We start from the raw sequence: 16581 nt of genomic DNA, 5'->3' as shown, positions 1-16581 counted from the left end.
CAGCCATAAGACCTATGTTCCCCAAATCCTAGTGTCATATCCCTGCAGCCTGCTGACTAGTAACTCCTGTTATTTCCCATTCTGCATGTGTTCATGTATCAACGTTTGAGATAGATCTGTGATCTCTTTCACATGAAATGTGACAACTGACCCCTGCTTTCCCTTTGAGCTTCTTTACACCTCTATTTATGGTGCCACATCCCGCTGGCAGCCAGTCACTAGTGGTGTCCCCCAGGGATCAGTGCTGGGCCCCATCCTGTTCAGTATCTTCATTGATGATCTGGATGAGGGGACTGAGTGAGTCATCAGGAAATTTGCAGATGACACCAAGTTGGGAGGAGATGTTGATAGGTTAGAACGTAGAAGGGCTCTCCAGAGGGACCTTGACCAGTTGGACAGATGGGCAGAGTCCAACAATATGACATTCAACAAGTCCAAGTGCCAGGTGCTGCACTATGGCCACAACCACCCCATGCAGTGCTACAGGCTGGGGCCGGAGTGGCTGGAGAGCAGCCAGGCAGAAAGGGACCTGGGAGTACTGATTGACAGCTGCCTAAACATGAGCCAGCAGTGTTGCTAGGTGGCCAAGAAGGCCAATGGCATCCTGGCCTGCATCAGGAATAGTGTGGCTAGCAGGAGCAGGGAAGTCATTGTGCCCCTGTACTCAGCACTGCTTAGGCCACACCTTGAGTCCTGTGTCCAGTTCTGGGCCCCTCAATTTGAGAAGGACATTGAGACTCTTGAATGTGTCCAGAGAAGGGCAACAAGGCTGGTGAGAGGCCTTGAGCACAAGGCCTATGAGGAGAGGTTGAGGTAGCTGGGATTGTTTAGCCTGGAGAAGAGGAGGCTCAGGGGAGACCTTATTGCTGTCCACAACTACCTGCAGGGAGGTTGTAACCAGGAGGGAGTTAGTCTCTTCTCCCAGGGAATCAGCACCAGAACAAGAGGGCACAGTCTCAAGCTGCCCCAGGGGAGGTTTAGGCTTGAGGTGAGGAGGAAGTTCTTCATAGAGAGAGCTGTTAGCCATTGGAATGTTCAGCCCGGGGAGCTGGTGGAGTCCCCATCCCTGGGGGTGTTTAGGGAGAGACTGGATGGGGCGCTTGGTGCCATGGTTTAGTTGATTAGATGGTGTTGGATGATAGGTTGGACTTGATGATCTCAAAGGTCTCTTCTCTTCTCTTCTCTTCTCTTCTCTTCTCTTCTCTTCTCTTCTCTTCTCTTCTCTTCTCTTCTCTTCTCTTCTCTTCTCTTCTCTTCTCTTCTCTTCTCTTCTCTTCTCTTCTCTTCTCTTCTCTTCTCATCAGTCTGCAATCATCATCCTCAGATACTTTTTCACCTGAAACCTTCCTCACTAGGTCAGCAAGCCAGCTGGCAAAACTATATTTGCCTAACTTTGTCAGATGAATCCTCTCAAAACCACTTTTGCCAATCTTTGTCAGATGAATCCTGTCAAAATTACTTGTGCCTATCTTTGTCAGATGTATCCTCTCTCTCCATGAAGTCATTTTTCCTTTGGAAAGATACCATGGTAATTAGAGCTAAGGTCCAGCTGAAACACCAGGTGTGCAACCAGGTGTTATTTTGAAGGGTAACATCCACACCCACCTCTTTCCTCTTGACTAACATGGCTAAAGAGAATAGCTCTGAGCCTCTTTGTTCCCTTGCAGAGGCTTGTAGTTACAAGCCTTTGTAAAGAGAATCTGTTAAAGGTCTCTTACTACTTAATCAGTGTCAGCATAAGTGCATGAACAGCAACAGATAATCATCTGAAGTCTGAATGGATTTCAGCAGTCTGTGCAACATCCCAGATTCAACCACAAGAAGTAATGAACATCCTGAAACAAGAAGTATGCTTGGCAGAGGAATGTTTCTGTCTTCTTTAGAAGTCTCTAGCCATGACCATCTACCCTTTCCTCTGAATGCCATGTGGATCAGTGCCTGCTGGCCCACTTGGCTCCCCTGAGGGAATTTGCTCTTCTTTGCTTTTTACAGGTATATCTGCAAGTGCACATCTGACATCTGCAGGCAGAGGAAGAGTCTTCTTTCCATTATTAAAAGCCACAAACTTCCATTCTTCAACCTGGCAGTCTCAATTCTTCTCTTGTTTAGACAGAGCCTCTGACTGTTCCTCCTTGACTGTCTTCAAGGTCTTTGCAATCACCTTGTTATTCTTTTTTTATCATACTTGATACTGTCCAGTTCGCTCTGCTCACCTCCTCTAACACCCTTTTTACCTGGTAGCTGAGTGCCTTAATCAGAGCTCACCTCTAACCTTCAAGTTTGAGATCCTGCAAAGTGCAGGGGCAGTTCAACCATTCCCTGTGGCAGACATATGCCATAACCTCTGACAGTTCAGCACACTCCTGAGCAGTACCTCTGGGCTCTCTATCATGGTTTTGTTTACATATACTACTAGGTCATTTCCATACCAAAATCTATATGCATTTGGCAGCTGAAGAATGTGTGTTACAGGAGACACCTCCTCAACATCTCTTCAAATCTCTTATAGAAAGGAGTTTGGTTTGGTTTGATTTTTTCTTTTTAGTGATATCCTGGAAGCCACACCACCTCTACAGGTATGTGGATATCTTATAATTTTTCTAAGTTGTTAGCAGTAGTTCAGCAACAAGTGATGTGATCTGTCTGGGGCTCTCAGAAGCTTCAAAAGAGTGCACAATATGTTGGATCATCTCTTGTAAGGACTTGTTATTAGCGTGTCACACTCTGTTCTGGTGATAAAACCATGTGATAAGTTACACGTAAAATACTCTAAGCTCCAACCAGCATAGGTTCTCCTTATCCTCACTATGTCTTGTGGGAGCATATAAGATTTCTGTTTTGCTTTTCATTTGACAGCAAAAATTTTGTCCAACAATAAGTGTAGATGGAAATTCCCACAGCCCACACTTGTCCATATTTGCAAGGCTTTGAGCACAATGTACAGCATGCATGATGAATTGCATGATACTGACAGTGTTAGATAGCATCTTATGTGGTGGATTATGAGCTGATGAGCTATGACTAATCATCTTATCACACATTATAATTTTGCTACTACCTTCTGCTTCCACAGCTGTTGTGTTCACTGGTAGCTCCTTACCTTGGACTATAAACTCTTTGGGGCTGAAATACATTTCAGGTACTGCTGTATAATGTGGAATTTGTGTTATGAGTTGCCATCTCTGTTGATGTAGCAGAAGATAAGTGATCATCTCAACACTGCATGTTAGTTGTCCTCAAAATATAAATTTATTTTTAATTATTGCTGAACAATCTTTCTCCTGCAAGCATGTGTTGCAAGGAGTTAAGACTCCATTCTGACATGGTTCCTCAAAAGTTCCTGACCTCAAGTATGATAGGTTGAAGTTGAATGACCCATGAGACTAACACAGTTCCCAAGTTTGTAGAAGGGAGGAGACAAAGGAATTCAGAGAATTCCAAACTATTTTTTCCTAATGAGGTGCAACACTGTGTAACATACAAAAATCTCAAGTGCATTCATATATAGACCAGTTTCAACAGTCAGGATTTCAAAACACCACAAGAATTTCTACGATAAATCTTTGAGTGAACTTCCTCAAGTACTCATCTTACATTGCCATTTTCCTTTTATCCTTTCAGGACTATAAACTTCTTTCCCTCTCCACTTCCTTTCCCTTCCCCACACATACTTAAAATTCATTACAGTTTTAGACCCCCATTTCAGAAACTTTGCATGTCATTTTTTCTAATCTCTATTGCTACTCTCATCTCTTGTTAGAATGCATAATGCACAATAACTTTCCATGCCTCAAGGCTTCTAAGACTTCTATTTAAATAACTTTCTGGTGCTGAACTTGGTGACTGGAATCTGTGGAATTAAAAAGATGCACTTTCCTGTCAGAGCAGCAAGGTTGGGTATGACTAGCTGAAGCTCTTAGTGCTGTAAAACTGGTCTCACTAATTGATGACCTAATATACCATCAGATTTTCCAGAGCATGTTTCCATTCCAATTTCAGACACAGTCAAATTTCATATTAGTCTTATCAAGCTGAAGCATGTCCTACTAGGATCAAATTCTGCATGCAAGGAAATTGCTTACTGAAGTTCTCATCAGCCCATGTTGCACATATCTGCAGGGTCATCAGTAATATAAATAAGGATTATCTGGAATATGCTCAGTGGCCACAAACATTCATATTCCAAAGATATTATCCTAGTTAGGAAATTATTCACAGTTGCATTAAGGAGATTTAACCTAGAAAAAGGTTATGCACTAAATGTAACTCAACAGCTAACTGATGGGAATTAGGATTAAATTTTCATAGTAATTTACTTTGTGACTTCAGATCATGCATTGTTGATATTTTTAATGTCTAATATTAGCTATGAAAACAGCTGATACTAGCCACTGCTGAAGAAAAACAATCAAACATTGAATTAAATTGATTAATGATCTGATTCAATTTATTTAATTTTACATTCCTACACCTTCTGACATAATTTGTGGCACTCTTCTGAGCCATGCTGAAAAGGGACAGGGTTATCTAGTCTTATAATGGCACACTACTGAGATATTTTGTAATGGACAAAATCTTGTTGCTATTTAGCATTATACATGACATTATGAAAAAATATTGCAAGTGTTACTGTTTTGGGGGGTTAACATTGTAACACTGGCTTGGAATGACAGTCTGCCTTCCTAAATTCCATCTGGAGTTTTCCCTGAATAAATATTCCTTTCTTCTCCAATTTGTGAACTAAATTATTCAATGCTATTGCTTTGTGATGTTAAACAGCTGTTGTGTTTCATGCTTAAAAGTTCACTCCATTGATGGCTGATGCAATTCTTTCATATAAATTTTATTTTAAAATATATTTTATCTACCTTGAATTAAATGCAATATATGCATACAAGAAAATAATATATATTTTATCATCTGTGATGAAATTAAGGTCTTTGTAGATGGCAGATATTGTTAATCCCACAGATGTAGCTGAAAAGATTTTTAATATAACAATGTTCTGGAAAAGATTAAACCAAAAATTACTACACTAAGATCCCAGAGATGTAAAGATGTTTTTCTGGGAAAGCACCTGCTTTTATATATTGATGAGAAATTTCACAGGGGCTTATTTTTGCCTTCAGCCATTCATACATAAATCAAATTGATTCCAATAGAAATTGTGAGTGCATATTTTGTTGCTTTTACTGGAGCAACACAATTGCAGAGGCTTCTATGTAGAAACCATAGATAAATAGATTTGCCTTTAACTTTAAAAGCTTGAATTTGGAATTTTAGCTTCCAGATCTGAACAAAGTCATCAAGAGGGAAGTAAGACCTGCCATGAAGAGATGAAGCCTAATACAGTGTCCAAGAAAGACTATCAGCTCACACTCTTCCTACATCTGCTCCAGGCCACTTTCAGAGCCAGGGTGCTCAGACAGAGGGACATTCATCCTAACCTCACAAAACCATTCTTATTTCAAAATAGAATGGAGATTTTTAAAATGAGTATATTAATTTGAACTTCTGTGAATAAAATGCAGAACTCTCTTTTCTTTTGTGAACTTGGATTTGTCACTCTCAATTTCTTGTTTTCTAGACTGCGAGCTACCACAGTCTATAGGAACTTCCATTCACCAGAAAAACATGTATCTTTCTACCACTGCCAGACTTCGTCTACTGTTGTTTTACAATTGCCCTTTCCATTACCTGCCTTTTTCTATTCTGACCACCCTCACTCCACATTGACAGAGTATTCATCATCAAATTAAAGAGTTTGGCTATAACAGCGCACTCTTCAGTTTGCCCTCTCAGACCTTATAAACAGGGGACATCCAAGGAAAGTAATATACAGGACAGAAGTCTTAATTACAGCAATTGTACATAAAGAAGGAATTAGGCTGAAAAGAACCCAAAAGCTAACCACACACATCTCATTTTAAACTCTTCTTGAAGCAATTTTGGCTGAGAACAGAGATGAAAAGGAAAACTGAAAGAAATACTTCTCTGTTCTTGCTGTTTGATGGTCTCTTAGGTGTGTATCTTCTTTGAACAAGATCGGTTAAAACCACCTAGTCTGAGTTCACACTTTCTGGCATTGGATGTTATCCCCAGACCCTGCTCCACTCCCAGTGCATTTTGTTTTTTTACAATGGTGTCTACTTTATCATGTTCAAAACCTTATCTGAAGGTACATTTTGCAAGACCACACCTCCTCACTATTTCTTTAACAGAACTCCTTTCAAAAGAATCAAACTACCCACTGTGACCCTCATTCTCCTACAACTACACCTCAAATTCAGTACACTACAGAACATAACAGGTCATTTGAGACAGAACGTTGACAGCTCATGGTCTAATGAGCTCCTTTGGCTTTGCAAACACCAAGACAAAGACTACAATAATGCATTGTTTCTAGGAGCCCAACATCTTAAACAATTGAGAATACTTTGAGAATGCTGCTTGTCTCCCACCTTATGCCTCTTGATAATGCAGTTAGCATGACTTTTACTATTTAAATTTTTATCAGAGACCAATTTATCACTAAACCAATAACTACTGACTGAAGAATCCTTATCTGTCCAAAATACTCCACCAAAGGCTACCACCATATCAAACAAAAAATTTCACATTCTTTAATTCACCAGATTTAAATTCGCTTTCATGTGTTGTACTGTTCAACATAGAGTCACTTGGACTTTTACAGAAATGTGAGCAAGTTAACCAATTCAAATTCACCAGTCTGTGTACTTTTTGTGGTGGTCAGTGACTTCTTACCTACCATAATATCATTTAAATAAATATAATATATTTATTTATTATAAATAATATATTTTAAAGTTATAATCACTAATTTGTTCTGTGCCTATAGATACTTTGACCCAAAACCTCTCCTTACAAGAACATTGTTTTCTGTTCACTGAAGATCAGCTCACTCTATCCATTCACCTTCTTAACATTAAACAATATTTGATTGATATTCAAACTAGGCTACATTTTAAACCCTGCTGTGTTTTGTACATCCCTTTGTAGTAATGATGGCAGATGAAATCAGGAAAGCAATTTATTGGGCACTTGAGCTCAGCTTTTGATAGTCATAGGTATGTATACCTCCTGTTTGTACACAGAGCACTCTACCTTCTTGGTCATCAGACATGTTGGAAATTTATTGTCAAAGTCAAAAGTTCTCTTAAAATCAGCTGCTGAATCTTGTGTCTCAAGGTCTACTATCATAGAATTGGAACAGAAAAAAATTCTAGCCTGAAATATATCCACAGTCAGAGTGAATTACTGTGATTTGCTAAAATGGATCTTTGTTTCAAGATTAGTGTGGGTCAGAGAACAATGAGGGGAACCATCACATTCTTCTCATTTTGTTTATAAGTTTTTATTCGCTGTAAGATACTGACACTGTAAATTTCTAATATTTGATCTATCTCTTCCTAAATACAGTTGCTTCAGTGATAAGAATGGTAAGGACATCATTAAGATCTGTCCATATAAAGCTTTCAGTCAGTGATCATGCCACAAGATTTTTCCTCCAAATGACCCACTAATCAGATACTTGATGGCTTTTGATTAGGAAAAATAAGCTACATGTGAGGCATGACTACTGTACTCTCTTATTCACTGCAAGCTAGCATTTTAATTCTTTCTTCTTTAAGAATTCTATTAACCTGTGCTATTCCTTGATTTTTTTTTCTTCAAAATCCTGGCACTGTTCCAGTGCCAGTAATCACCTTTTAGCTAAAACTATATACTCTGAGCCACAATATTAGTTCCTACTTCTCCCTAACTTTTATGGCAGCATCATTTCTTTCCTATACCTTGCTGCCATCTTTGGAGCCAAGCACCACCAACATGAATGGGAGCCCAAAATTATTCAAGACAGGAAATGAAACTCCCTGTTAGATCAAAATGGAAAGAGAAGGAAATGAAATGGCTTACAGTTTTGTGTCTAGACACCATTACATTCCATTCAAGAAGTTCAAGACAGTGAATATAATGTACTTCCTAGCAGGTGGGCAAAAGGAATGGAAATCAGATTTACTGTGTTCTGTGCAGTTTCCAGTACCACTGATGCTGAAGATATTGATGGGAACTTTGTTAAGACTCTGTGCTCTGCTCTGTTCATTTGTAATAATGCTAGTGTTTGCAAATATCTCTGGAAACTTCATAGGCAAGCCCCAGGATTGTAACCTGGGGACTATTACTAAGTGTCTATTGTTCAGGCACATCACTGTGGTCCCTAAGAAGATGAATTCTCCTTCACATCCCAGTGAGTCTTTCTTTTCAACTTCTAATGACTCTGAAAGAGTCATGCATAATAAATACATGATTCACAGACAGCTACTTAGACTGCTGTCTAACAAATCTCTAATTTGTTATCTAGTAAATATAGTAACACTTAAAATACAGAGACTCAATCAATGAATCTCTCCTTGTCTCATGTATCCGGAATACACAAAATGCACCACACTGCTGCTATCCATGGGCCAGACACCACTGATTACTCTCTCTCTATATATATATATGTGTGTGTATATATATATATATATATATATATATATATATATATGTATATACCATCATTAAAACAATGTACAAAGAGCACTAAAATATTAAAGCATTCTTTTAAACATATTATTATCTTTCTTCTTCCTACCTCCTCTCTGACAATATCCTTCTATGACTGTCCCCAGAAGGGAAGAAAGGGGAGTCAATTATCGACAGCAAAAACCTGGATCCAGACCATATTTCAGTGTCTGTTCCCTTCTTCTTCTTTTTTTTTTTTTCTTTTTTTTTTTTTTTTTTTTTTTTAAAAGGACCAAGTAACTCTATTTTAAATTGTCAGTACTGAGTATAAATATTGTAATTCTCTGTAACAGACATTATGGGTTACAAGCTGAAAGTAGTAAGTTACAAAAGCTAATACTCCAAGATGGGAATATTTAAAGATTTTCCAGTATGTGTATGGAATTCCACAGAAATATTCCTCTATAATCCTGAAGGATAATTAGAAAACCCAAATTATGATTCATCTTGGGGGCTGGAAAAAATAACTTCTAGTGGTCCTTTTCAGCCTCATCCATCCTGTGATCTGTACTGTAGCATCTTCCTGGAGTGCCCAGTAATAGGCTCTGGATCTGTGAATCTACAATAAATTTTTATATAATTAGGACACCAAAATGAAGAAATCTGAATCCTGCAGGTGCCTCTACCCCTACCAATAAGTTTCTTTAGAAGGAATTGTGCTGTTCTCTGCTTGTGGTAAAGAAGGATCTGTGTGGTACCTGATAAAACACATTAAAGTTAGAAACATGCTGCCTTTAGGCAAAGAAGAGATGTTCTTAGGATTGATAGTTTTATCTCACTATTTGGTTTCATCACATTGAATCAATCATCTCCAGGGGGCTGATTTTAGACAGCTCAGAAATTTCTGTTTTCTGGAGTACATGTGAATGTTTTGCAGTGTTACAATCTGCATGGGTCCATGATCCCTTCCTGACTTTTGTTTGAGTTTTGGAACCAAAAGAAAGTTTGTCAAAGCTTTTGTTTTGCCTGGGTTCATGCCAAACCCATGTAGAATTGTATATTCAGCATATATTTTCCTAAGATGACATGGGTTTCATGAAATTAAAAAGATTTGTCAGCTTTCAGAAGATGTGCAGCCGAGATATCAGTTTGTAATTATATCTGAGACATGGTAGTCACTTGAGCTCATATTTCATTGAAATCATTGTTCCCAGCATTGTGTCTTTGAAACAATATGTTTTACTAGAGTGACAAACATGGTCTGTTTTAAGATTAAATGCAAACCAAAACAAATTAAAAAGGAAATCCAACACAACTACCCAGGTTAATCAAACTTCTCTTTCAGTGCTGTTTTTGTGATGACTCTCAAAACATTCAGCAGCTCTCAATGACACCAGTCACCTCTTCAGCATTCAGTTCTTCACTGTTGTCTTTCCATGATGGACAAAAAGCTGGACATGAGCAGACAGTGTGTGCTTGCAGCCCAGAAAGCAAATCACATCCTGGGCTGCATCAAAAGAAGTGCACCCAGCAGATAAAGTAAGGTGCACTTTTTGCTGCTCTGGTGAGACCTCACCTGGAGTACTGCATCCAGGTCTAAAGCCCTCAATACAGGAAGGACATGGACCTGAAGAAGCAGGTCCAGAGGAGGGACATGAAAATGATCAGAGGGTTGGAGCACCTCTGCTACTAGGACAGGCTGAGGGAGCTGGGGGTGTGCAGCCTGGAGAAGAGGAGGCTCTGGGAACACTGTGTTGGGCTGCACCCATCCTGGGGAGATAGGGTTGCAAGAGCCCTGTTTCCCCAGGGGACAAAAGAAACCTGTTCCAGGTGAACAGAGAGGGACTTGATTTCCCCTTCCCAGGAGGAGGGGTCCCCCAGGTCAAAGGTGGTCTATTCCACTCCCCCTTCCTGTCCAGCAAGCCTATTAAAAAGGAAGACTCTGCAGCCATCTTTCTCTTTGCTCCTGCTTTGCCTGTTGAAAAGGATCAACTGCTGCTAGCATCCTGGTTCTTCCATGTGGTCATGCCTGATCTTATCCGTGCCACATACATACTTCTCTAAATGACTGAAATCCACATACATCGAGGGAAGTACAAGGCCATCCAAATTTGGTTTAGTACATTTTCCTATTCATCCTTATTCCTTACCCTTGTAAACCCTCCCTGTTATGGCTACATATATATATTGTTAAAAAAAAATATTTCTCCTACTTCCAAACCAACTCCAGATTATTTTTTGGTAGATTTACCTCCAGTCTCCTCAGGGGCAAGGGGAGGAATTCTCCTTTTTTTTTTCTGCTACCACCTGAGCTCTTAAATGCTAGTTAAGGCTCAAACCACTACAGACACCTAATAAGGACCTTCGAGTACCTGAAGGAGGCCTACAAGAATGCTGGTGAGGGACTTTTTGCAAAGGCCTGTAATTAATAGGGGGTGAAGCAATGGCTTCCAACTAAAAAAGGGTAGATTGGATGTTAGGAACAAGTTCTACACCATGAGGGTAGTGGAACACTGGAACCTGTTGCCCAGGGAAGTGATTGGGGCCCCACCCCTGGAGATGTTCAAGGTGAGGCTTGACAGGTCTCTGGGCAGCCTCATCTGTTTTAGGATGCTCCTGCTTACTGCAGAGGGGATTTGACTAGATGGTCTTTGGAGGTTCGTTCCAAACCAGACCATTCTATGATTCTATGAAATCACTGGAAAAGTCTAACTATTGGGAGAAAACAGATGCAATAGAGAATAACAGTTCGGGGGGAAAAAAATCCAACCAGGCATGCCTTTCTGGTGCTTGATTATATTGGGATAAAGAATAATTATAGATTTGGTAGACAACCAGGAAACACTGTGATCACTTGCTCCGAAGTCTCAGAAAGGAGATTTATTTTTCTCCAAAGGATATCTACCCTACTGATAATGAATTAAGTTCAGTTCCAAAATCCTTTGAATGTTTTGTTTTCTTTTTTATATTTTTGTTTTGTTTAATTTTGGTTTTCCTCTAGTTTGGGGGTGGTTTTGGTTGGTTGGTTGGTTGGTTTCACAAGGCTCTCCAGAGAAGCTAGAGAGAGAATTCCATGATGATCTTGGTATTAAAAAAAGCAAAGCAAACAACAAACCAACAAACCCAAACCAAAACAAAGAAACAAAAATATTTAAGATAGTAGAGAGATACAAAGAGTGTTCAGTGGCTAAAGTATTTCTGAGGTTCTGAAGGTAAGCCTCAAAGTTTTAAGGCATTAAAGAGAAGGTTTGTTTATTGTATGCTACCAAATAGCAAAGGGCTGATTCCTTGGCTGCAACAATTTTTCCAAGGTTTATACAAGTGTCTTTGCATCTAATCTTGATCCAGTTATAATTGATATATCTCGGAATTTCCACATTTTGAGAAGTTCATTAGTTATATTTAAAAGGAAAAAGATCTTAATGGGACTGTTGATTACATTGACACTAAGAATTTTTCCCAAAGCAAAGTGCAGCCATAAACAATGAACTGTTTTAATGCTGATGTGGTGAGATTAGAGAGCTATTAGTGAAATCCCCATTTTAGAGTACTTTGTGCATAAATTCTGAGTAGTTGGAATCTCTAGGAATACCTCAGAGAAAGCTACTTAGCATAGAGTTAATTACACGCATATATATTTACAGTACATGTACACACACACATATATATATGCATCCGTTTTCTGAGAGACAAAAGAAAGTCAAACTACAATGTAAATGTAACTTTTGGCACAGGGACCATGTCGACCGAAACAGATTAAAATTAGTTGATGATTTTCCAAGTACAAATTTACATATAAAAAGAACAAAGCAGTTCAATTCTACATTTGCTAACTGGAGACCAAATTACCCCAGAGGGAAAAGAAATTTTTTTTTAGTATGGCTGTGGTCCAAATTATTATGATTAGGAGAAACTAAATGAGATTTTACTTTAGTCAAGGAACAATGATTATTTTTTTCCTTTTTTGCTTTTACCTGATGAGTAGGTTGTAAATTCTGTATTGAGTGGACTTAAAAGAGTAAGGACCCATTAACAAGATTTAAAGTGACAAAGCAAAGCTGTTGATTCTCAGGAACCTTGTTCGGTGTTGATTTAAATTCTGGCTTAGCCATTAAGTTTATGATGGCTAAGAACTGTGACAAAGAGTTGTGTGAATATCCTATCATGTGGTTCAGTGTTACCACTAAAGAGGCATTTCTTCATCAACAGGTGTGTGATACAACCCTGAATTTCCCTCTCTGGAGATATTCAAAACCTGCCTGGATGTGTGTGATCTGGTATAGGTGATCCTGCTCTGGCAGGGCGGTTGGACTAGATGATCTTTTGATGTCCCTTCCAGCCCCTAACATTCTGTGACTCCCTGAATTTTGTAGGCAAATAAAGAGTGAGAGAAAGGGTCATGTTCTTTATCCTTTGAAATTATTTCATGCATTTTCAGGCAATTCTTTCCCATCAAAGAAATGGATAATTAATTTCCCAAGTTAGAAGTGGCTTTTAGGAATCAAACTTCTTTCTTCAGCACCTATGAATCAATCATGTTGATGACAAAAAAAAAGAAAAAAAAAGTACTTGCAATGAGAAGGACAAGTTATGGTTATGACTGCTCCACTTCACACTAGACGTTAACTGTAAATCTGTAAATCCTCTCTTTGATAGCCAGTGTCTGATTTAGCATTGAGTGAAGGCTACAAAAGAGCTGCTACTGACTCTGAAAGTTAAACCAACAGATAGTGGCAGCACATGGCAAAGAGTATATTTCAGACACTGGTCTTTTGTTAGCTTTAGGAAGATGATTAGCCTTCTCAGTCCCATGTTTGAACTGACAAAAACCCAAAGGGTTTGAATCAATATACCCCATTTTAGAAATTACATTTTTTTTTCTGTCCCTAATTACAGCTGAGAGGGGAAACATGCTCTCCTATTCCCAGCTTCTGTTTCTGATTTATTACATTTTCTTGCAAAAGTACATTAGTGTGTTTCACCTTGGTTTATTTGTTATGTAAGATATGAGGCACCATACTCATACACACCTTATGTGTAAGTGTCTTGAAATCTTTCACTGAAAACCCTGCTTTAATGTAAAACAAGAAAACAAGCCTTCCTGGAATTTTGCCAGCATTATGTCAAGTGCAGAGGACAGCTGAGGAGAAGGGTGTTGTGTATGTGAAGGAGGAACTACAGTTTTGGCTTTTTTTCATTTACATTACTTAAGCACACAAAACCACACATGAACAAGCACAAACCTGGGCTGCTATCACAGAGGAGGAGGAAGAATTAAGTTTTGTATCAATATCTCAGCAAAATCTGCCTAATTCCATTTGGTCAATTCATGGCAATTTAAAATGTTGAAAGAAGAAAAATATCCACAACACAGTCAATAAACTCTTTGGTAGATCTACTCTGGAACATAAATACAATTAAGTCATAGGGTAAAATGTTAGGGAGCAAACTCCTGAATGAAAATTGGCTGATTATAAATTGCTTACATAGAACTTGTATAGTATTTCATTTTCTCTTTCATACAAACTTCAGTCAGAAGCTCTGCAAATGTAGAGAATTCTCCTTGATCTGTTAGGAATAAAACAAATTATATTGCGGCAGACAGCAACTAGACAGAGAATTGTTGGTAAAATCCTGCTATGAACTGCATGCTTGCTGGAGGTAGAGTCATTCTCTACAGTGCTTTGCGAAATCGCTCCTTCCTGTCCCTTTTCTTCATCCATCTATCAAAAAAAGATTCTCAGGAACATACTGAGTGGATGTTTACTATAGTTTGTCAAACTTCAGCACTCAGCTCATCTGTACTCAGAGGTGCACATCTGCTTGATGAATATGAGGATGCTTAAGCATGATGGGGCTCTTGACATAGGGAAATAAAACAGTTATCTACTTTGTCAAAGCATCCCATAAATGTAATGCTACAAGCAAATGAGCCTGCCTTAATAGGAGAATTAAGAAATGACCCTACACAAATTTTCCCTGATTCCACACTTGGAGTGCAAGTATGTAGTATTGGCTGTATTGAACAATAAAAATGCGTTGATTTATGCAAACTTTTACTTTCCAAACCCCAATGCACTTTATGACCTGTATAACATCCACAGGAGCAGTTTCACTTATGACTAAGTGCTGCAATCTCTGCAGTGGAGCTTTGCATCTGTTAATTAAGGTACATGTGTAGCCCAAATTTCTTTTTAAAATACCAGCATGTGCCATCGCCGTAGCTCGGGAGGGGAACTAATGCTGTGAGGTTGCCATTATTGTCCACAGACGCAAGATTTTTTCCAGACAGATTTTAAAACTAGGTTCAATATACATAGAGATCTCATGGTGGTATAAGTAGTAGGCAGAGGTCAAAGTCCCATATTGTGAAGACCCCTTTCCTATCAAAATAGTGATGGTGAGGGGTATTAAAGTTCCAAGTCACAGCAATGATTTTCTTTATTCTACTGGGAGACAAGAGTGACATTTGGCCTCTGAAAATGTTCATTGAGTACTAGGGAGGTAGGGCTTTTCAAGCATCATAATTGATAGATTTGCAATTAATAATCTATGCATCAAGAAGAAAATCATTGCGTGATGACTAGATTATGAACCTAGTCCTTTCATCCTGCTGCTTGTGATTTTGCAATGGCTCTGATTATAGCTTCTCTGCCATTTGCATATCTTCCTAAGCATTTGAGGTGCATGCTGATTTCATGTTTTATCTCATTTTGATGTGTTGCAGGTGCTTGTCAGTGACTACTAGAATTTCTGTTACAGTCAGCTTTTATTTTATTGAAATATTTGCACAGAATAATACACTACTGAGGCATGACATGATTCCATTGTAATCCTGCTATGTGGAAAGACTCACAGAAGGCATTGAGTGCACTGTTCAAGATAGAAGTTTTGGACTGATGGTTATAGGTAGAAGGGTGGGGAAGTTTTTTACTGCAGACAGTGTATGGAAGAGAATTTTACAGTGGTTTTACATCCATTTGTATTCAGCAGGCTATCTATGCAGATGATTAATGTTGTCTCCCCTTCTCCCTTGGTTGCTTGCCTTTGCCTTGTGATTTACACCAATCTAGTATCTTGTCACCACTGAGGCATTAGTGAGAGTTCAATATGACAGATGCCTTCATGGCAAACACTCTCAAGACTGACCTGAAGCTAAAACCCTGTTCTGCAAAGTTGGGAAATGTTGATAGCTGTGAAAAGTTATCATAAGGTACAACATTTTATTAGGGTAATTGAGGTAAGATTTTGGGTTGATGACTTAGGACTATTACTTGAACTCCTTATTTGTCAGGGTTTCCAGACACTGGATCTCTTCATCAACACTGATGATAAGATCAATATATCCAAACATTTGATGTATGAAGCTTTATTACTTCAGGTGTTTGTAGAAATTCAAGATTTTTCCATGATGATACTTGTAGAAAAAGACTAGCAGGTGTGGAAGAGTATTTTCACATAACAGTAATCACATACTATTTTTATTGGTCCTTTCAGCTTGTACTCCATTCCTTCATTTGTGTTTGTTATTTTAGGGCTCAGTTCTGCAATGACAAATAGAGAGGCAAGTCACTCAGACAAAAAACATACAGAGTGACCTTAGATCTTTGCTGGACAAGAGAACTTGGTGTAGGGTGATAATAAGTGGGCATTGATGTAGTGTAAAAGAATCTGTATAAAAGGACCCTACACTATGACTGAAAAAAGAATTAAGGAAAGTATGCTCAAAAATTTGACTGCCCATCTTAGATCATGTTAATGAAAAAAAGTTACTAGCGTAATATTCAGTTTATAGAATTCATGAAAGCACTTAAATTCTTTTTTTCCTAGCTTTTTGACTAATGACATGTAATAAAATGTGAATTATGAACCCTCATTGTAGTTCTTCTCAGCCCTAGAAAAGTCTTTTGATAACAATGTCTGTTACTTCAAGAAGAAATGCGATTAAAGCCACCTGCAGCCAGCTCAATCTCTAGTATGTGGTTGGTGCACATGAAGGGATCACAGTAGTTACACATGGGTTATGGACAAGCTGGAGAGGTGGGCCCAAGGTGAACC

General features: G+C 38.6%; 1 protein-coding gene across 1 annotated transcript in view; it reads right to left on the bottom strand.

The window, feature by feature from the left end:
- TENM4 (teneurin transmembrane protein 4) overlaps positions 1–16581 on the bottom strand; it is a 901855-nt gene that overhangs the window by 842801 nt on the left and 42473 nt on the right. The gene's annotated exons all lie outside the window — the stretch shown is intronic.

The sequence above is a fragment of the Dryobates pubescens genome, chromosome 10 (genome assembly GCF_014839835.1).
Source record: "Dryobates pubescens isolate bDryPub1 chromosome 10, bDryPub1.pri, whole genome shotgun sequence".
In the NCBI taxonomy this organism is placed as follows: domain Eukaryota; kingdom Metazoa; phylum Chordata; class Aves; order Piciformes; family Picidae; genus Dryobates; species Dryobates pubescens.
Note: the sequence above shows the minus strand (reverse complement) of the source record. Positions and strands in the feature narration are given on the sequence as shown.